Source organism: Cornus florida, unplaced genomic scaffold (genome assembly GCF_030987335.1).
Source record: "Cornus florida cultivar Cherokee Brave unplaced genomic scaffold, ASM3098733v1 CherokeeBrave_3.0.0_Hap2_Chr11, whole genome shotgun sequence".
NCBI classification, from domain to species: Eukaryota; Viridiplantae; Streptophyta; class Magnoliopsida; order Cornales; family Cornaceae; genus Cornus; species Cornus florida.
The window spans coordinates 10,083,011-10,105,169 of NW_026775581.1; the positions used below are offsets into that span (position 1 = coordinate 10,083,011).

Below are 22,159 nucleotides of genomic sequence, written 5' to 3' on the forward strand. Positions count from 1 at the left end.
CATGAATGTCCCGGAGGAAGTCCTTAGGTTACTCCTTTTCCCCTTTACTCCTAAAAATAAGGCGAAACATTGGTTCAACAACTTGGGGGCAAATTCAATAACTTCTTGGATACAAATGCAAAATGAATTTTTAAAAAAAATTTACCTCGTAAGTTTGACCAATTCAATGAGAACCGCCATTAGAGAATTTTCTCACGGGAAGGGAGAACTTTTGCATAAGGCTTAGGAAATATTGAATGACTTGCTAAGGAAATGCCCACGTCATGGCATTCCAAAATGGCAAGTAGTTTAATATTTCTACGAAAGCTTATCCGACATTCACAAGGACATAATTGATACATCATGTGGAAGTTCATATTTTGGGAAACATAAAGATGATGTTTGGCACCTTTTTAAAAAAATGAGTGAAAATTCATTGCGTAAATATCACACTTCTCGGGTGAATCATGATTCTAATGAAAAAAAGAAAATTTTGAAAGTGTGTCAAATTGAAAGTCCAATGGAAATTACAGCCGAGGTCAAAACTCTCACTAAAAGACTTGATCAATTTTTATTAAGTCAAAAATCGTTTACCCAATCATCTCTTTTTCATCATCCACATTATTCTTGTGAGCCTTGTATGACATGTTCTAGTATTTTACATTCTACTTCTAATTGTCCCCATGGACATATATTTAATGAACACTTTGAACAAGTCAATGCTACATTTGCTCACCCTCATTCGAATGTTTATGTTCCGGTGTGGAATGAAAATTCAAGTCATTTTCAAGATAAAAATTTTCAAAGTCGATATGTTCCTCCTCATAAAAGAAATGAAGATTCTTAAGAATTTGTTTCATCTTCTTCTTATCATCAAAGAATGAATCACTTTTCTCATCCTCAAGTGTATAATTCTTAAATTTGCTATCATCATCCTCATGCACTTTCTAGTAATTCCACATTTGAGGATAAGGTTTTGGTTGCTTTAGGTAGTTTGGAAATGAACACTAAATTGTTGCATTCTCATTCTCAATCGATATAGAAGCTTGAATCCCAAATTGGGATGATAGCTAATTCATTGAATGCGAGAGAAATTAGTAAAGTACCTAGCTAACCCTAAAGGAACCCAAAAGCCCAATACTTTGTGGAATCAAACCCTACATCGGGGTGCCCTTCCCAAAAACAAGTGCAAGCCGTTACCACTTTGAGAAGTGGTAGGCAAATTGACAATAGGGTTGAAAGACCAAGTGAAGATAGTGAACCGGTGCAACCTAAAATTAGCAGCCATCCCGTTTCCAATCCTATTCCTACTTCCTTGGATAAAAGTGGTCATAATGAGAATTCTCAATCTTCTTCTTCATCTCCTCAAGTTGCTAAATCCCATGAGCCAAAAGCTCCATTTCCATATGCCTTGAGAGAGACTTCGCCCTTTGGGAGGCAAGAAGGAAAAATCTATGACATGATGGAAGTGCTTAAACAAGTTAACATAAATCTCCCACTCTTGGATGCAATTAGGCAAATTCTACCTTATGCAAAAAAATTTAAAAACCTTTGCACACAAAAGAGAAAGAATAAGGGACAAGGCCCTAAAAAAATGTTCCTCACAGAGCAAGTGAGTTCCAATTCAACATAACACTCCACCTAAGTTCAAAGATCCCGGTGTGCCGACCATCTCATGTGTGATTGGAAACCATGAAGTTTGTAAAGCTCTTCTTAACTTAGGAACGAGTGTTACTTTGATTTCTTACTCCGTGTATGTCCAACTAGGCTTGAATGATTTGAAGCTAACCTCGGTGGTGTTTCAATTAGCCAATAGATCCATCAAAACACCTAGGGGCGTGGTTGAGGACATACTCATCAAAGTTGACAAGTTCTATTTCCCGATTTATTTTGTAGTTCTTGATACTGAACCGGTTTCCAATCCTACCAACCACATCCCAATCATCTTAGGAAGGCCATTTCTTGCCACTGCAAATGCAACCATTAATTGTAGATCCGGTGTTATGGACCTTTCTTTTGGTAATATGATGGTTAAGCTTAATGTCTTCAATGCAAGTCGACATCCTATCGATGAAGACGAGTGTTGTCTCATAGATGTCTTGGATGAAGTTGTTGAAGAGTCCATTTCTTCCATGATTATGAAAAAGCCAACCGAGGACAATCTTTCATCTCTCCTTTCCGATGATCCTCTTGCATCTTGTCTCCTTGAAATGTATGGGAATTGTGGGTTCGATAATGAGGGATCAATAAGTGAGGTAAGCAATTTAATGGAATCCGTTGCAAACTTGGATTTTCCACCTTGGAAAGCTCCAAAAGAACCTCTTCCTCCACTCTCTAGCACTCCACCGGTTCCATCTTTAATCTCCCCACCCACTCTTGAGCTTAAAACTCTTCTTTCCAATCTTAAGTATGCCTTTTTAGACCCGAAAAAGACTCTTCTAGTCATCATTTCTTCAAGTCTTTAAGAAGACCAAGAGAATGATCTTTTAAATGTGCTTAAAGAAAATAAGGAAGCTATTGGATGGAGTGTAGCGGACCTAAAGGAAATTGACCCTTCCATTTGTACGCATCACATTCTTATGGAAGAGGATGAGAAACCTTTTAGAGATGCCCAAATGAGATTAAATCCAAACATGAAAGAAGTGGTTAAGAAGAAAGTAGTAAAACTTTTAGATGCCGATATAATTTATCTAATCTCTGATAGCAAATGGGTGAGTTCAACTCAAGTAATTCCCAAGAAGTCAGGAGTTACGGTAGTTGAAAATTCAAAAGGTGAGGTGATTTCTAAGCGTACTGCCAATTCATGACGTGTATGCATTGATTATCGAAAGTTTAATGCCGCCACTAGAAAAGATCACTTTCCTTTGCTATTCATTGATTAAATTCTAGAGAGATTGGCCGGGCAACAATATTATTGCTTTCTTGATGGCTATTCGGGTTATAATCAAGTAGCCCTTGACCCCTTAGACCAAGAGATAACCACTTTTACTTGTCCTTTTGGCACATTTGCCTATAGACAGATGTCATTTGGTTTGTGTAATGCCCCTGCCACATTCCAATGGTGTATGATTTCGTGGCTTACTGTTATCTGCTCCTATAATGCAACCTCCCAATTAGTCATTACCTTTTGAAATTATGTGTGATGCTTCTGATTATGCAATGGGAGCAGTTTTGGGACAAATTGTGGTAAACTTCCATGCGCCATGTACTATGCAAGCAAGACTTTTTTGGGAGCTCAATTGAATTACTCCACTATCGAGAAAGAATTACTTGTCGTAGTGTATGCTCTTGATAAATTCTGGTCCTACCTCTTAGGGTCAAAAGTCATTGTTTATTCTGATCATGCTGTTTTAAGGCACCTTTTGACTAAGAAATAAACTGAACCTCGCCTGATGGATTTTGCTTCTTCAAAAATTTGATTTCGAAATCAATGATAAGAAAGGCATCGAAAATGTGGTTGCTGATCATCTTTTAAGGTTAATGGTAGAATCTTCCCCAAGCCCACCAATTCGTGATTCATTTCCGGATGAATAATTCTTCCAAATTTCTAATGGATAAATGCCTTGGCTCGCCGACATTGTAAACTTTCTTGCAATTGGCAAGCTTCCAACTAATTGGTCAAGGCAAGAAAAGAACCGTTTCTTTACCAACATCCGGAATAACTATTGGGAAGATCCTGTCTTGTTTCGATATTGTCTGGATCAAATAGTGAGAAGATGCATTCTGGAGAGTGTGGTACCAAGTGTCCTCATGTTTTGCCATGCCCTTGCATGTGGTGGTCATTTCAGTGCAAAGAAGACCACCTTGAAGGTTCTTCAAAGTGGGCTATTTTGGCCTACTATCCATAGAGATGCCTACAATTTTTGCAAGGAGTGTGAGCATTGTCAAAAGATCGGATTAATGTCAAGGACAGATATGATGCCCTTGACAAACATTCTAGTTGTCGAAATCTTTGATATATGGGTCATTGATTTCATTGGTCCTTTTTCCTATGTCCTATGGTTTTCAATACATTTTACTTGTCGTTGATTATGTTTTCAAGTGGGTGGAGGCTTGTGCTACCAAAACAAATGACCACTCTGTGGTTGTTCAATTCATTAAATCGAATATTTTTACTCGTTTTGGTATGCCAAGAGCAATGATTAGTGATAGGGGAAAATATTTTTGCAATCAATTCTTGTGGCAATTATTTCCCAAGTACTTCGTCTCATGTAAAGTCATCACCCCTTATCATCCTCAAACAAGTGGGCAAGTAAAAGTTTCAAACCGAGAAATTAAACACATTCTTGAGAAAACAGTGAACACAACCCGGAAAGATTGGTCACGGAAATTAAATAATGCTTTTATCGGGAAGTTGCGTACCAAATGGGAAGGCCCAAATAAATTCCTTTTTGTTGTGCCCCATGGGGTAGTTGAGATAAAAAGCTTAAAAGATGGCACCACATTTAAAGTAAATGGGCAAAGGTTAAAGCCCTACATTGAAGGGCAAGTTTTTTAAAGACATATGGAAGCCACCCTCTTGGTGGATCCCATCTATGAAGAAATCTAGAGTCTCACTCATCGTTCTTGTTTTTCATCATTGTAGACTTACTTAATTTAGTTGTGCTCTCATCTCAATTAAGGGGTTTGTTGGTTGTTCGATAGATCACAAAGCTATTACGATCAATCGAACCTCTCTACAGAAGAAAAATCATCTCTCTATCCCATCGTTCGAACTTTTTCTTGATAAGTGCTTTAATGTTGCACATTTCAGCACCTAAATGACGAGTTAAAGCCGTTCCTTCACGCCAAATTGATGTAGTGAACGTGCAGTTCAAGAAAAGCCTTTTGAGTCAAGTTTAAATTTATAAAAACCACTACCAACACTACTACTAACGTAGCAAGAGTGAGTAGGGATCGTCCTAAGGGATTAGAGTCGTACTTGATTGTGGAATCGCAATTAGGGTTAGTAGGTCAAGTGATCAAACAAATGGTTGGTTGGTTAATTAAACTGGAGAGCAACTAAATTAAATTAAGTAATTGAATGTAATAAAGAGTAAGTAAGAGAGAGAGAAATCTTGGGGTTTAGAGGTCACTACCAAGCAATGCTTTTCTTCACTTCTAACTAGTGACTAATGAGGGTAATATGTGTTGCAATATTGGTGTGTGTGTGTGTATTTGGTTGATTCAATTATCAAGGGTGACCAATTAAGCATACATTGTCTAATCAATCATGTGAACAACACAATATATCTAGCAATTAAGTATATATTGTCTAAATAGCATGTGAAAAGCACAACATGTCTAGCAAGTTATTAATCCTTTCATTAAGCTCACAAGCCAAATACACCACAAGGTTAGAGACATATGCTACTTGCATTCAAAAGTATGGAACATCAAACAACTAGCATGGATTGTCCTCTCATCTAACAACTATGCTATCAATACACTACAATTAAGCTAATGACATGAAATTAAACTAATTAAGCTAAGGAAGAGGTACAATCCATTAAGAAATGAGCATGGACCATCTAGAAAATCACAAGAGTATTCTTCTAAGCACAATGTTTTGACAATCTCTAAATCTATAGTATTAATACACATAGACATGCATCAATAACATAAGAAATAGAGGCAAACACATGAACATCTATTCTAGCATACATAGACATATGGATAGGATGAAATGATCAATTGGAAACATCAAACCACATAAATCATTGAATAAACAAGATCTATATATATTAAAGTGTCAAAACATTAATTACAACACTAATCCCTCAATAATACACAAGATTAAGATATAGAAAGCATGCTTGGGGCTAACTCTAGCCCCAAGAGGATGTCTAGCCACTCATGGTGATGATGCTCCAGCCCTTAAGGGCTAACTCCATGGTTGAAATTTGCTCCTTGTTGATGAAGAACTCCAATGGTGTCTCTAGCCTCCTCCTCTATGCTTCCTTTCCAAGAGATGATATAAAAATGATATACAGCTCCCTTTATAAAAAGCAATCATTATCCTTATATAGGTAGGTCAAAATGACACCCAAAATGAGCTGGGGTCGTGCACACAATATTCTTTAATGATTGGATAAAGGATAACTTTCAATGAGATGGAAATTTAACTTTTTTGCACTGAAGGAAGTTCGATCGATCGAACCTTGGACTTGGATCGATCGAACTGGCTGAGATCTATCGAACTTAGGCTGGATCGATCCAACTAGTTGAGCTTTTTGGGAAAAGACAAATCCGAGATATTTTGAGAGATATTTTTGGGAAAAGGACAAAAGTGGTTAGTGGGTGGTACAGCTGTGGATAGGATCAATCATTTGAATAAGGACAAAAGTGTTCGATCGATCGAAGGGTGGTACAGCTGTGGATAGGATCAATCATTTGAATAAGGACAAAAGTGTTCGATCGATCGAAGGGTGGTGTTGGATCGATCGAACTTTTGGACTTTATGCTTTTGGGCCAAGGTTTGGATCTATCTTAAAGTGCTGAGATCGATTATTTTTCGATCGATCGAACCATGAACTTGGATCGATCGAACTTTGCTGCTTGTCACCTTTGGCTTCATTTGCTTCCTTCTTTCTCCACTTTGCTCTTTTCTTTGTTTAATCCCAGAATTGCTTCAATTAAGCTCTTATTTGGCTGAGTTAGCTTATTTTTGGGACAAGTGCCTGAAAATGAAAATAATACAAAATCAATCTAAAACGGTAAAGTAAGATAGATAAAGGTACTAGAATGCCTAAGCTTAAGGGGTTTAAATACATACTTTTCAGCACTATCACACCCCCAAACTCAAATATTGCTAATCCCTAGCAATGAACTAGAAAGTAAAGGAATGAAATAAACAACTATACAACTATGAACTAGAAAACAATAAATGGATGACGCCACTTTCGTAGGTAACACGATTGCACTTAGCATATGCAACAAGCCTTTTAAACCCCTAGGTTACCCCTAGTGGACGAGTGAAGTCTTGTGAGGGTTTCCAGAAATGGTACCCACAAACATTAAGCTCATTTTTTCAAAAGAGGTACCAATATTGCAAACAAGCATTGGGAGAAAACTACCTCAAGTATGCAATTTTTCAACCCTTTCTAAGCAATCTCCCAAAACCTCAACATCAAGCAAGCAAGTATGGTCTTCCACACATCAAGAAAATGATCATGCAAATCAAAACAACTCTAGAATCCTTTTAAGTGGACCGGCATCAAATATGTTGATATCTAAGCCAACTAAAGAATTAATCACATCCTTACCCTCAAACTAACACACAAATCTAGTACTGATCATCAAGACAAAAAGTGGACTTTTTATTAAAGTTTATTGTTCTAGGTGCACTTATTCTTTTCACTCGATTTTTTTTTTTTTTTTTTTTTTTTTTTTTTTTTTTTTTTTTAGGATCAAAGATGGAAACATGGTGCAATGTAGTAATCTATTAAGCTTTCTAGCAATTCATGAGGTCGAGCGTTAGGTCAATGACTCCCAAACCAGACGGCTTTAGGACATTAGGCGTTCAAACACCCCTACGGACTTACAAGCTCAAATCAACTAGGCTACAAATCAAGACAACAACTATCTAATTATTTCTCACTTCTCACCTTTTGGGAGAAGTCCTCACTTTTTATTGCCTTTGCAACTTCTTCTTCGTTTTTTTATTTATTTACATATTCAATTATTAACCTAGAGTTTGGGCCCTCCACCTTTCGGCGCGAGTAGTTCAGTGCTTGATGAGACTAGAATCCCTGCTACTTAGTGAAAAGGGGTTGTTATCCACCTTTATCAAGAATGAAAGTTTTCAATGCACTACTAGCTCAATTGGGATATAACCAATTCAATAATCAACAAAGCATGTACCCCACAAATGAATGCTAGTGTGCATCTGTGCTAGTGTAGAATCCTAGAATAAATCTCAAAGCAATCACAAAATCAAGATGATGTGGACCACAAGTGTAAGAAAGATATCAATCTTTCAAAAAATTTACTCCTAAATGGTATTCATAAGGCATACAAGGAGTATTGGACTCTCAAGTCAAGCAATTTTTAAATTTTAAGTAATATAGTCCTCAAAAGATCAAAATCTTAGCTAAATATGGACCAATCATAGAAATATCCCTCAAATACATAAGTCATGCTCAAAATTTTGAATTTAAAACTAACACTGCAAAGCACCATCCCCCAAACTTAAATGGCACAATGTCCTCAATGTGCAAGAGAACAAGTGAAAAAGTATACCAGTGCAACTAAGGTATAGAATGATCGGGACTAAAGTATCTGAAGTGGGTGGCATAGCCCCCCCAAACTTGGGATTAACTGTGGTCCTGAAAATTGGCACTTGGATAAACTCATCAGATAACAAAATGGGATAATCAGTGTACAGTGGATATGCAAGTGTAAATGGGGTAAACAGATAAAGAAATGAGAGAGGTATAAGGGTGGTCCTGAAAATGGGGTAGCACTCTCTCACTGAAGTCACTGTGATGCACCTGATGGAGTTAAAAGGACAGACGTATCAATAAAAGCATACGACATCCATCATAAATAAAAACAACAATAAAGTGTAATACATCCAGTGTCAAAGCCGACAGATCCGGCTGCAAAAATAATAGTATCACAAGTGTAATAGACACATAACATTGATAGAGAGCATAAAAAGATAAAGAGACTGGGAGTCTCAGGCAGATGGAACTCAGCGGATTTCCCTGGCTAAGTCATCAATGGCAGTCAAGATCTTCGTATGGAGGCGAGAAATGTCAGCTCGAATGGCAGCCATCATATTCAGATAAAGGGTAGCAATGTCAGCTCTTAGGGTAACCAGCATATCCTCCAAACTCTAAAGGTGTTCTTCGAAGCAACATATCTGATCATGAGCCTCAGGTATGGCTGAAGTAGAAGAACTGTCATTCTTAGTCATGGTCTGCAAAAAGGAAATCTTGTAATAGGAGTTATTGCCAGAATAAGAAATTTTAAGCACAATATAGAAACATGTATGTCAAGTAAAATAGGCAAAACATATATGACATGAATCTATGCAAGTGATAGGATGTGAAGCATGCTATGCAATATAAGGATGAAATGCATCCAATGTGGAATAGCACAGACATTGAGCATATATATAAGATAGTATGAACATAAGATATGAAGAATGAAATGTGTGTGAGATCTGTGAAATTCGATCGATCAGAAAAAGAAGTGAGATCGATCATAAAAGTTGGATCGATCGAAAATAAGTGAGATCGATCACACAACTTCGATCGATCTGAGACACAAGTTCGATCGATCGAACTGTGTTCTGTGAAAAACGAGAAGTCACAGATCTGTGACTGTGGGAGCACGGGCCCCACACAAACATGTTCGCGGGCCCATCAACACAACAATCATCAATTCCAATCACCTTGAATGGCTCACACTCCCAAAAATCAAAGTAACTCATTACAATGGATATGGCTTAAAGACGAATATGGACATATAAACATGAAAAGCTTAAAACTTCATCCATGGCCAACAATCATCATGAATATGGGAACGGATCAAACACTTAAAGCATACTCTTAACAAATCGAGGTATGAAATCAATAATGGGGTCTCGGATTTTACCTTGAATCAAAGATAGGAGAGATGAAAGGTGAAGAGGAAGGAGATCTGAGAAGAGGGAGAGATCGACACCTGGTTCACTCTGGAGAGCTCGCCGGAGATGGAGGAAATGGGTGAGGTTACGGCGGCATTGGAACTAGGGTTTGGAAATGAGGAGGAATGAGATCTTATCCTCTATTTAAAAACTGTCACTCATAAGTTTGATCGATCGAACTAGAATCTCAGATCGATCGAACTTTGAATGATCTCTTCACAAAGTATTTTTGGAATTTTTTTTTTTTTTTTTTTTGAATAAACAAAATAAAATAAAATAAAATGAGAGTAAAATAAAAATATTTTTGGATTTTTTTTTTTCAAAAGAAAAAGTCAAAACAAAGTCAAACAATGGAATGGAGAATTGAGATCGATCGGAACAAGAGTTCGATCGATCAGATAGAGAGCAAAAATATGCAGGTTTTTGGTTCAGAAAATTGGCTAAGTGTTGGAACTTGAAGATCTATCAAACTTGGAAGTTGGATCGATCGAAGAACTTCAGATCGATCTTGGAATGTTTCGATCGATCAGACAGAGAGCAAAAATATGCAAGGTGATGCAGGCTCAAAATTTTTCTAAGTGTTGAATCATGAGATCGTTTGAACTTTGAAGTTGAATCGATCAAAGGTCTTTTGATCAATCTAGAAGTTAGTTCGAACGATGGGACAGAAAGGTGATTTGGATGCAGGTTTGAGATCAATCGAACTATACAGAATGCTCAATAATGATATGAAAGCTCATACAATCCTCACCAAAGTTTCTTTTAATGCATATGAGAACCATAAACAAGTATCTAGACTTCGCAAGAAATGAAATAAAAGATAGAAATGAGGGAGGAATAGGGTTTTGACACCCTACGAAATGTCTTTGCTAGTCTTTAATGTCTCTAGCAAGACGTTGGGCTCTTTTAGCCAGGATCAAAGATCTTGTTATGCATCCCCTCCTTATTGGGGTGATGAATGGTTCTTTGAACTTTTCCCAATAATTGGTTCTTTGAAGCTTGTTGGTGTAAGCTCAAAAGGAGCTTTTGGTTCCTTGTCAATGTAATCTTCTATGTGCTCATACACTGGGTCAACTAGATGTGCTGCTTCCAAATGTCTTTGAAAGACTTGACCCTCTATATAAGGTTTCAACCTTTGACCATTAACTTTGAAAATGTTCCCCTTCTTCAAGTTTTTGATTTCAACCGCCCCATGAGGTGCAACAGAGATGATTTCATAAGGACCCTCCCATTTGGTTCTCAATTTCCTAGGAAAGAGTTTCAGTCTAGAGTTGAAAAGCCAAGCTTTTTAACCGAGTTCCAAAGACTTTTTCACAATATGTTTATCATGAAAGGCTTTGGTTCGTTCTTTGTAGATTTTGGCATTATCATAAGCATTGTGTCTCAACTCTTCTAACCTACTCAATTGAAGTAACATATTCTCTCTGGCTTTATCAAGGTCAAAATTTAGCTTTTTAACTGTCCATAAGGCTTTATGCTCCAGCTCAACCGGAAGATGGCAAGGCTTTCCATATACAAGTCTATAAGGAGACTTGCCGATGGGAGTCTTGTATGCCGTCCAATAAGCCCACAAAGTATCATTTAGCTTTCTTAACCAATCCTTACGGGTAGTGTTAACCATTTTCTCAAGAATATGCTTAATTTCCCGATTAGACACTTCAACTTGCCATCTTATTTGAGGATGGTAGGGAGTGGCTACCTTATGAGTGATGGAGTACTTAAGAAATAAGTGCCTCAAGAATTGATTACAAAAATGTTTTCCTCCATCACTTATTATAGCCCTTGGCATACCAAAATGAGCAAAGATATTGGATTTGATGAATTGAATGACCACGGAGTGGTCATTTGTTTTGGTAGCACATGCTTCCACCCACTTGGAAACATAATCAACGGCAAGAAGAATGTATTGAAAACCATAGGACATAGGAAATGGACCCATAAAATCAATGCCCTATATATCAAAGATCTCGACAACAAGTATATTGGTTAAGGGCATCATATCTCTTCTAGACATCACATGATTTGCAAAAATTGTAGGCATCTCTATGAATAGTGGGCCAAAAGAGCCCACTTTGAAGAACCTTCATGGCGGTCTTCTTTGCACTAAAATGCCCACCACATGCAAGAGTGTGACAAAACACTAGGACACTTGGAATTTCACTCTCCAGAATGCATCTCCTCACAATTTGATCCGGACAATATCGGTATAAGACAGGGTCTTCCCAATAATAATTCGGGATGTTGGCAAAGAAACGATTTTTTTCATTCTTCGACCAAGAAGTTGGTAGCTTGCCTACTGCCAAATAATTCACAATGTCGGCAAACGAAGGCATTCTTCCATTAGAAATTTAAAAGAGTTGTTCATCCGGAAAAGAGTCACAAATTGGTAGACTAGGGAAAGGCTCTATCGATAACCTAGAAAGATGATCGGTAACCACATTCTCAGTGCCTTTCTTGTCCTTGATTTCAAAATCGAATTCCTGAAGAAATAAAATCCATCTAATTAGCCTAGGTTTTGTTTCCCTTTTTGTCAATAGATGCCTCAAGGCGGCATGATCAGAATAAACAATAACCTTGGACCCTAAGAGATAGGAACGAAATTTATCAAGAGCATATACTACGGCAAGTAATTCTTTCTCGATAGTGGAGTAATTCAATTGAGCTCCCGAGAAAGTTTTACTTGCATAGTATATAGCACAAGGAAGCTTACCCACTCTTTGTCCTAAAACTGCCCCCATGGCATAATCAGAAGCATCACACATGATTTCAAATGGCAATGACCAATTGGGAGGTTGCATGATAGGAGCAGATGATAATAATTCACGCAATTTATGAAAAGCGTCTAGGCATGCTTGGTCAAAGGCGAAAGGAGTTTCCTTGGCAAGAAGATTGCACAAGGGTCGAGCAATTTTGCTAAAGTCTTTGATAAAACGGCGGTAAAAACCAGCATGACCTAGAAAGGAGCGAACCTCTCTCACCGTTGAAGGTGGAGGTAATTTAGAAATAAGCTCGACCTTCGCTTTATCAACCTCTATTCCTCTCCTTGAGATAACGTGACCCAAAACAATACCCTTTTGACCCATGAAATGGCTCTTTTCCCAGCTAAGTAAAAAGTTGGTTTCACGACATCTCTTAAGCACTAGATCTAAGTTTTTGAGGCATGCATCAAATGAGGACCCAAAAATAGAAAAATTGTCCATGAAGACCTCTAGATACTCTTCCACCATATCCGAGAAAATTGACATCATACACCTTTGGAATGTGGCGGGTGCATTGCACAAACCAAAAGGCATCCGTCTATAAGCAAATGTGCCGAATGGACATGTAAAGGTGGTTTTCTCTTAGTCTAGTGGGTCGAGGGCTACTTGATTGTACCCCGAATAACCATCAAGGAGGCAATAATATTGTTGCCCAGTCAATCTCTCTAGATTTTGATCAATGAATGACAAAGGGAATTGATCCTTTCTAGTAGCGGCATTCAATTTGCGATAATCAATGCATGCACGCCATGAATTGGCGGTACGCTTAGAGATTTCCTCACCCTTTGCATTATCAACCATTGTAATCCCCAATTTTTTGGGAACTACTTGAGTTGGACTCACCCATTTGCTATCGAAGATTTGGTAAATGATTCTGGCATCTAAGAGTTTGACCACTTCCTTCTTAACTACCTCCTTCATGTTTGGATTAAGTCTCCTTTGGGCATCCCTAAAGGGTTTTACATCATCTTCCATAAGTATGCGATGCATACAAATAAAAGGGTCAATTCCCTTAAGATCCGCTACACTCCATCATATGGCTTCCTTATTTTCTTTAAGCACACTTAAGAGAGCATCTTCTTGGTCTTTTTCAAGACTTGAAGAAATGATAACCGGAAGAGTCTCTTTTGGTCCTAAGAATGCATACTTGAGATTGGAAGGTAGAGTTTTAAGCTCAAGAATTGGTGGAGAGACTAAAGATGAGACCGGTGGAGTGCTAGAAAGTGGAGGAAGAGGTTCTATTGGAGTTTTCCAAGATGGAAAATCTAAGCTTGCAACAAATTCTATGAGATTGCTTACTTCATTCATTGAATTTTCATCATCAAATCCACAACTTCCATACATTTCAAGAAGCCAAGAGGCTGGAGGATCATCGGCTAAAAGAGATGAAAGACTATCCTCAATTAGTTGTTTCATTAGCATCGTTGGAATTGATTCCTCAACAACCTCATCTAACAAATTTACAAGGCAACACTCATCTTCATTTATAGGATGTCGACTTGCATGGAAAACATTAAGTTTGATCATCATATTGCCAAAAGAGAGGTCCATAATCCCGGATCTACAATTAATTGCTGCATTTGCGGTGGTAAGGAATGGTCTTCCCAAGATGATTGGGATGTGGTTGGAGGGATTAGCAACCGGTTCGGTATCAAGAACTACGAAATCAACCGGAAAGTAGAATTTATCCACCTTGACAAGAATGTCCTCAACCATGCCCTTAGGTGTTTTGACGGATCTATCGGCCATTTGAAGCACCACCGAGGTTGGCTTCAATTCGTTCAACCCTAATTGGACATATACGGAGTAAGGAATCAAGTTGACACTTGCACCTAAGTCAAGAAGAGCTCTACGAATTTCATGAGTTCCAATTACACAAGAAATAGTCGGAGCACTGGGATCTTTGAACTTAAGTGGAGTGTTTTGTTGAAGAATGGAGCTCACTTGCTATGTGAGGAACACTTTTTTAGGGCTTGGTCCCTTGCTCTTCCTCTTTTGTGTGCAAAGATCTTTCAAGAATTTTGCATAAGGTGGAATTTGCTTAATGGCATCCAAAAGAGGCAGATCGATATTGACTTGCTTAAAAATTTCCATCATGTCATATGTTTTCCTTTCTTGCCTCCCATGAGGCGAAGTTTCTTTTAACGCATAAGGGAATGGAGCTTTTGGCTCACAAGACTTTGTAATTTGAGAGGATGATGGAGAAGATTGAGAATTCCGGCTAGGAACATTTTCATTCAAAGGAGTAAGAGTGGAATTAAGAATTGGATGGGTGACAACTTTAGGTTGCACTGATTCACTATCTTCCTTTGGTAGTTCAACCCTATTGTCCACTTGCTTACCACTTCTCAAGGTAGTGATGGCTTGCACTTGAGCTTGGGAGGAATACCCCAATATAGGGTTTGCTTCTACACAAAATTGGGCCTTTGGATTCCTCTCAGGTTGACTAGGTAATTTCCCAATCTCTCTTGCATTCAATACATTAGCTATGGTCCCAATTTGGGATTCAAGCTTTGATATAGATTGAGAGTGGGAACGCAACAAGTTGGTATCCTTTTCTAAGCTACCCAAGGCCATCAAAACCTTGTCTTCAAATGTGGAATTACTAAAAAGTGCTTGAGCATAATGAAGGCCAACTTGGGAATCATACATTGAGGATGTGAGAAGTCATTCATTCTTTGATGATGGAAAGAAGAAGAGACGAACCCTTGAGAACCTCCATTTCTTTTATGAGGTGGAATGTATTTTCTTTGAAGATTTTTAGCTTGATAAGGGCTTTCATTCCATAATGGAACATATGCTTTTGAATAAGGGTGAGCAAATGTGGCATTAACTTGTTCAAAGTGTTCATTAACAACATGTCCATGGGGACAATTGAAAGTAGTATGCAAAACACTTGAACATGTCATGCAAGGCTCACAAAGATGAGTTGTATAATGAAAAGGAGATGCATTGATAGCCGGTTTTTGATTCAACTAGAATTGATCAAGTTTTTGAGAAAGAGTTTTAACCTCGGCTACAATTTCCCTTGAATTTTCAATTTGACACACTGTTATACTTTTCTCCTTTTTAGTAAAACCATGATCAAGCCGAGAAGTGTAATATTTATGCAAAGAATTTTCACTCATTTTTTCAAAGAGGTGCCAAATGTCATCTTTATGTTTTCCAAAATATGAACCTCCACATGAGGTATCAACTATGTCATTTTGCATATCGGATAGGCTTTCATAGAAGTATTGGACAACTTGCTATTTTAGAATACCATGGTGTGGACACTTTCTTAGCAAGTCATTCAATCTCTCCCAAGCCTCATGCGACAACTCTCCTTCCCTTTGAGAAAATTCTCTAATTGAAGCACACATTACATTGGTCAAACTTACGGGGTAAATTTTTTTGAAAAACTCATTTTGCATTTGTGCCCAAGATGTTATTGAATTCACCCCTAAAGTATTGAAACAATGTTTTGCTTTATTTTTAAGTGTGAAAGGGAAGAGGAGTAATTTAAGTACTTCCTCCGGGACATCCATGTACCTCACGGTGGAACATAGTTCAAGAAATTCATTAAGATACCTATATGGTTCCTCTTCATCCAAGCCATAAAAGAGTGGACACATTTGAATGGCCTCGGGCTTGATTTCATATTGATTAACCTCAAAATTAGGCAACACAATGCAAGTAGGTGCATGGTGTGCATGAAGATTATAATGATCATGAAGGACCATTGGAGGAATTGGAGCTTGAACTCCGGGGTCATGTTGATTAAGAGGTAAGTTTTGCATGAAGTGTGGGCCTAAGTAGGCAAGATTACCCTCTAGATTTTCCATGTGAATGCCTAGAATGTATGACAGGACAAGGTCTATACAAGACTACAAATGACACACAAATCACCACAAAACAAGTAAGCAGTCCTCCTTCGCAACAAATCAACAATCAACAAACTTCCTCCACACACAATGTTCCCATACTCCCATGCTTTGATAACAATGCAAAGAAAGGTAAATTGCCTTCACACGGGCTCACGATTTATCTAAGAAATTAAAAACAAGCCTCCACGCGGGCTGACAATTTAACTAAAGGATTGAGTAAGAAAGTCTCATAAAGGTCCTTTAGTACTTCAACTCCAAATTTAAAGCTTAGCTTAGCAAATTTTTTATTTATTTTATTTTTATTTTTATTTTTAGCACTTTTCCTTGCTTGCTTAGCTCCTTTACTTAATGGCTCCTTTGCTTGCCTCCTAGCTCAATGCTCCTTGTCAAAGATGAACAAACACAATAAGTAATCTAAAGAAAAATAAAAAACAAAATAAAGACACGGTCAAAAGAGTACTAATTCCTAATTGATTCCACAAATACGACGTTGCCTAATCCCCAACAACGGCGCCAAAATTTGACGAGTTAAAGCCGTTCCTTCACGCCAAATTGATGTAGTGAATGTACGGTTCAAGAAAAGCCTTTTGGGTCAAGTTTAAATTTATAAAAACCATTACTAACACTACTACTAACGTAGCAAGAGTGAGTAGGGATCGTCCCAAGGGATTGGAGTCGTACTTGATTGTGGAATCACAATTAGGGTTAGTAGGTCGAGTGATCAAACAAATGGTTGGTTGGTTGGTTAATTAAACTGGAGAACAACTAAATTAAATTAAGTAATTGAATGTAATAAAGAGTAAGTAAGAGAGAGAGAAATCTTGGGGTTTAGAGGTCACCACCAAGCAATGCTTTTCTACACTTCTAACTAGTGACAAATGAGGGTAATATGTGTTGCAATATTGGGGTGTGTGTGTGTTTGGTTGATTCAATTAGCAAGGGTAACCAATTAAGCATACATTGTCTAATCAATCATGTGAAAAACACACTATATCTAGCAATTAAGTATATATTGTCTAAATAGCACGTGAAAAGCACAACATATCTAGTAAGTCATTAATCCTTTCATTAGCTCACAAGCCAAATATACCACAAGGTTAGAAACATACGCTACTTGCATTCAAAAGTATGGAATATCAAACAACTAGCATGGATTGTCCTCTCATCTAACAACTATGCTATCACTACACTACAATTAAACTAATGACATGAAATTAAACTAATTAAGCTAAGGGAGAGGTATAATCCATCAAGAAATGTGCATGGACCATCTAGAAAATCACAAAAGCATTCTTTTAAGCACAATGTTTTGACAATCTCTAAATCTATAGCATTAATACACATAGACATGCATCAATAACATAAGAAATAGAGGCAAACACATGAACATCTATTCTAGCATACATAGACATATGGATAGAATGAAATGATCAATTGGAAACATCAAACCACATAAATCATTGAATAAACAAGATCTATATATATCAAAGTGTCAAAACATTAATTACAACACTAATCCCTCAATAATACACAAGATGAAGATATAGAAAGCATGCTTGAGGCTAACTCTAGCCCCAAGAAGATGTCTAGCCACTCATGGTGATGATGCACCAGCCCTCAAGGGTTAACTCCATGGTTAAAATCTGCTCCTTGTTGGTGAAGAACTCCAATGGTGTCTCTAGCCTCCTCCTCTATGTTTCCTATCCAAAAGATGATATGAAAATGATATATGGCTCCCTTTGTAAAAAGCAATCATTATCCTTATATAGGTAGGTTAAAATGACACCCAAAATGAGCTGGGGTCGTGCACACAATATTCCCTAATGATTGGATAAAGGACAACTTTCAATGAGATGGAAATTTAACTTTTTCGCACTGGAGGAAGTTCGATTGATCGAACCTTGGACTTGGATCGATCGAACTGGCTGAGATCTATCGAACTTAGGCTGGATCGATCCAACTGGTTGAGCTTTTTGGGAAAAGACAAATCCGAGATATTTTGAGAGATATTTTTGGGAAAAGGACAAAAGTGGTTAGTGGGTGGTATAGCTGTGGATAGGATCAATCATTTGAATAAGGACAAAAGTGTTCGATCGATCGAAGGGTGGTGTTGGATCGATCGAACTTTTGGACTTTATGCTTTTGGGCCAAGGCTTGGATCTATCTTAAAGTGCTGAAATCGATCATTGTTCGATCGATCGAACCTTGAACTTGGATTGATCGAACTTTGCTGCTTGTCACATTTGGCTTCATTTGCTTCCTTCTTTCTCCACTTTGCTCTTTTCTTTGTTTAATCCCAGAATTGCTTCAATTAAGCTCTTATTTAGCTGAGTTAGCTTATTTTCAGGACAAATGCGTGAAAATGGAAATAATACGAAATTAATCTAAAACGGTAAAGTAAAATAGATAAAGGTATTAGAATGCCTAAGCTTAAGGGGTTTAAATACGCACTTTTCAGCGCTCATCACTAAACTAGGGTATTTTAGTCCTTAATAAGTGTTTTAGTTTTAATCTATGTTTTTGTCAATTTCAGGTCAATAAGGTTCAAACGGACTAATTTTGGTTCACTAAAGTCTTTTTGGAGTCAAGTAAAGATATTCAGAAAAAGTTCATAAAATGGCAAAAAGAGGACGCAGCCCATTGCTCGTATAGTGTGCTTATTCCTCAAAAGGCGGTCAATTCTACCTTTCTCGGGCCTTTGATGATGTTCCCAAAAGTGAAGAAGCAAACCAATTATCCCGAGGCCAAAATGAAGCTAAATAAAGTGTAAAAGGAAATTCCAACTCCGGGGGATCGATCCCCCATTATTCACAGAACTAAAAATGCCCTTGGGGGATCGATCCCCAGCACTTGGCAGCATTGCGGGATTGATGTTTATTTGGCTACAGAATTTTCTTGTTTTGGGCCTATTTTGTAACTTATTGGTCTCCAATAAGGTTGATTTAAAAGAGCCAATACCGAGGAGAAAAAGGGTGAATATTATTATTTTGATTATTAAGTTTTATTTTTGGGTATCGTGATATATTATGCTCTCTCTGGAAAACATGAAAAGGAGAAAAGCTAGGGTTCTTGAGAAAAGTTCAGAGAAGAAGAAGAGGAGCCAGATGAATCAAAGGATGGAGCTTGTTGACATCTTGCATCCATCAACCATGAGTGGCTGATTCTTCAACTTAGGGTTGGATAAACCCTAAGCATGTAACCTAATTCTTAACTCTTGACTTTTGGGGATTAATTTATGTAATTTTTGTTATACCCTTGAGATATATATTAATTCTTTCATTTGATTGTCTATATCAATTTCATATTGTTTATATATTTTTGATTGATAATTAATTTTTACACCTAATTTCTTTGTGAATTGAATCATGTAATGGCTATGCATTGTATTAATTTGATGTAATTGTGTTCTAATTTGATGGAATTTGCTTCTACTAGATGGATTGCACTATATAGTTAGTTTAATTAGGTTAAGTTTTTGTTGAATTTAGTTACTTTCAGGCTTAATTAGTTTAAGTAGACAATCCATGCTTGTGTTTGATTTCCATGCTTGTTGCCACAATTTACATTATCCTCTAGATTAATGTGAGCTGAAATTGCTAATTAAATTGATGGACCATGCTTTGAATTGGTGAATTAATTTACACTTAGTTAATTGTCATTAAATTGATGTTTCATACTTTTCATTGTAATTGTTAGCCTCATTTAAATTATACATTTTATTTCCCCAATTAGTTGAAAGTTAGTGAGTTAGGGAATGTACTTGGTGGTGAATCCTACACCCTAAGTCTCCTTCCAATCTTTTAAACTCCATTATTTTATTGCAATCATTTAGCTTAAAATTAGTCTAATCACAAAACCAAACCTTTTTAGCAATCACATAAGCACTAAAGTAGAATTCAATTCTAGAAAATCTATAATTGTTTAGATCTCTTGGGACGATCTCTGCTCACTTCATACTCCATAATATAAGTGTTAGTGGTTTTGACAAATTTTAAAATATGGTGCCCACTTGACATTATTTCTAAACCTAAAGTGTTGTGCATTATTTTGCGCACACGCTCGGTCGCATCATAGTTTTGGCGCCGTTGCCGAGGATCTAACGGTTTTAAAGAATTGAATTAGACATTAGTTCTTTGTTGATTGTTTACTTTAAAGTCATTTTAATTTTTATTTTCTCAATTAATTTGTCAATTAGGTATTTGAAACAAAGTGAAGCAAACGATGGACTTAGAAGCAATTAAAAAAATTTTGAAGTTGCTTAAGGACCATTTGTAAGTTTCTCTTTAATTTTTGTGCTTAATTGTTAACTGTCTTGCATGCTTTGGACAGCCCAATTGGAGGCTTAATTTGAATTGTTTTATTTTTAAATCCAAGCATACCTTCTTGTAGAAGGTATCGGCCCGTGTAGAGGCATTTATTTGTTTTAAGTGCATTGATATTATTGACGAGTTTGGGAACATCGTATGTGGAGGTTAAAAAATTGAAGTGTTGGTCTGTTGACTTATCCTAGTGCATGCATGGTCGTAAATCACTTAATCATCCTATTGCTCCTATAAATCAAAATCTCGAAGTTTTTCTTCGGCGTTTAAGAGGTAGTACTAGGGATAGTCATCCTAATCTTCCAAATTTTGATTTTCCATCACCTTTAATGGAAGACTCAATAGATCCAATTGAATATCCCATTGTAGATCTTGGTCATGTGGATAATAATGGTGTGCACCACCCACCACAAGTTCATATTGTGGATCCTCAAGGTGTGCATCCACCCTTGGGAATACTACGACCAATCAATCCTGTTGTGCAACAACCTAATCTAGGGATGCCAAGGCTAAATGTTGTTCCCCTAATTGGTGAACAACAACAACAATATGTTCAAATGGCATACCCTCAACAAGGTCAAATGGCATATCATCAGCAAGGTCAAATGCCATATCCTCCTCTCAATCCTCTTAATCCTCCAATGGTCCTTAGGGATCGTTACACTCCAAATCAATATAATGCACCCACTTGCATTCAATTGCCAAATTTTCATGCTCATCATTATGAGATTAAGGCTTCCACCATTAACATGTGCCCCTTTTCTATGGGTTGAGCAATGAAAAGCCTTATAAACATTTAGATGAGTTCTTGGAAGTTTGTTCCACCGTGAAAATCACGGATGTTCCGAAAGAAGTCCTAAAAATGAAGCTTTTCCCTTTCACTCTTCGGGATAAAGCTAAATATTGGTTTAACAACTTATGGTCAAATACAATCACCTCTTGGGCACAATTGCAACAAGAGTTCCTAAAAAAGTATTATCCCGCAAGTCGAACCGATTCAATAAAAACTTCCATTCGTGAATTTAAACAAGAAGAAAGAGAACCCCTTCATGAAGCATGGGAACGTTTGAATAACTTGCTACGGAAGTGTCCACATCATGACATTTCTAAGTGGCAATTAGTTCAATGTTTCCTTTCAAGTTTATCCGATGTTAATAAGGGCATTGTTGATACTTCTTGTAGTGGAAGCTACATAGAAAGAAATGAAGATGAAATTTGGCATCTTTTCAAAAAAATGAGTGAAAACTCAATGTATAGATCTTCATCTTCTAGGGGTGGTCACCTAACAAATATGGGAGGAAAGAAAGCTCTAAATCAAATAGACTCTTCCATGGAAATTACCGCTGAGGTCAAAAATCTTACTCAAAGGTTTGATACATTCCTTTTGAATCAAGGACCGACAATTCAATCTTATCATCATCATTCCAATGAAATGTGCATGACTTGTTCTAGTTACACTCACCATACTTCAAATTGTCCTCTTGGACGAATCATCCCAAGTGAACCTCAAGAACAAGCAAATACCGCTTTCATTCATCAAAGGAACAACCCTTATTCTAATACTTACAATTCGGGGTGGAAAAATCATCCAAACTTTGCATGGAGAAATCAAGGAAACGGTGC

The 22,159-nt window shown here is 37.3% G+C and overlaps 1 non-coding gene across 1 annotated transcript; it reads right to left on the bottom strand.

Annotated features, from left to right (window-relative positions):
• Positions 1 to 21,529: 21,529 nt before the first annotated feature.
• Positions 21,530 to 21,640, bottom strand: LOC132287505 (small nucleolar RNA R71). Its single transcript, XR_009473046.1, has one exon. It is a non-coding gene; the product is annotated as a small nucleolar RNA R71 (small nucleolar RNA).
• Between the last annotated feature and the right edge of the window lie 519 nt (positions 21,641 to 22,159).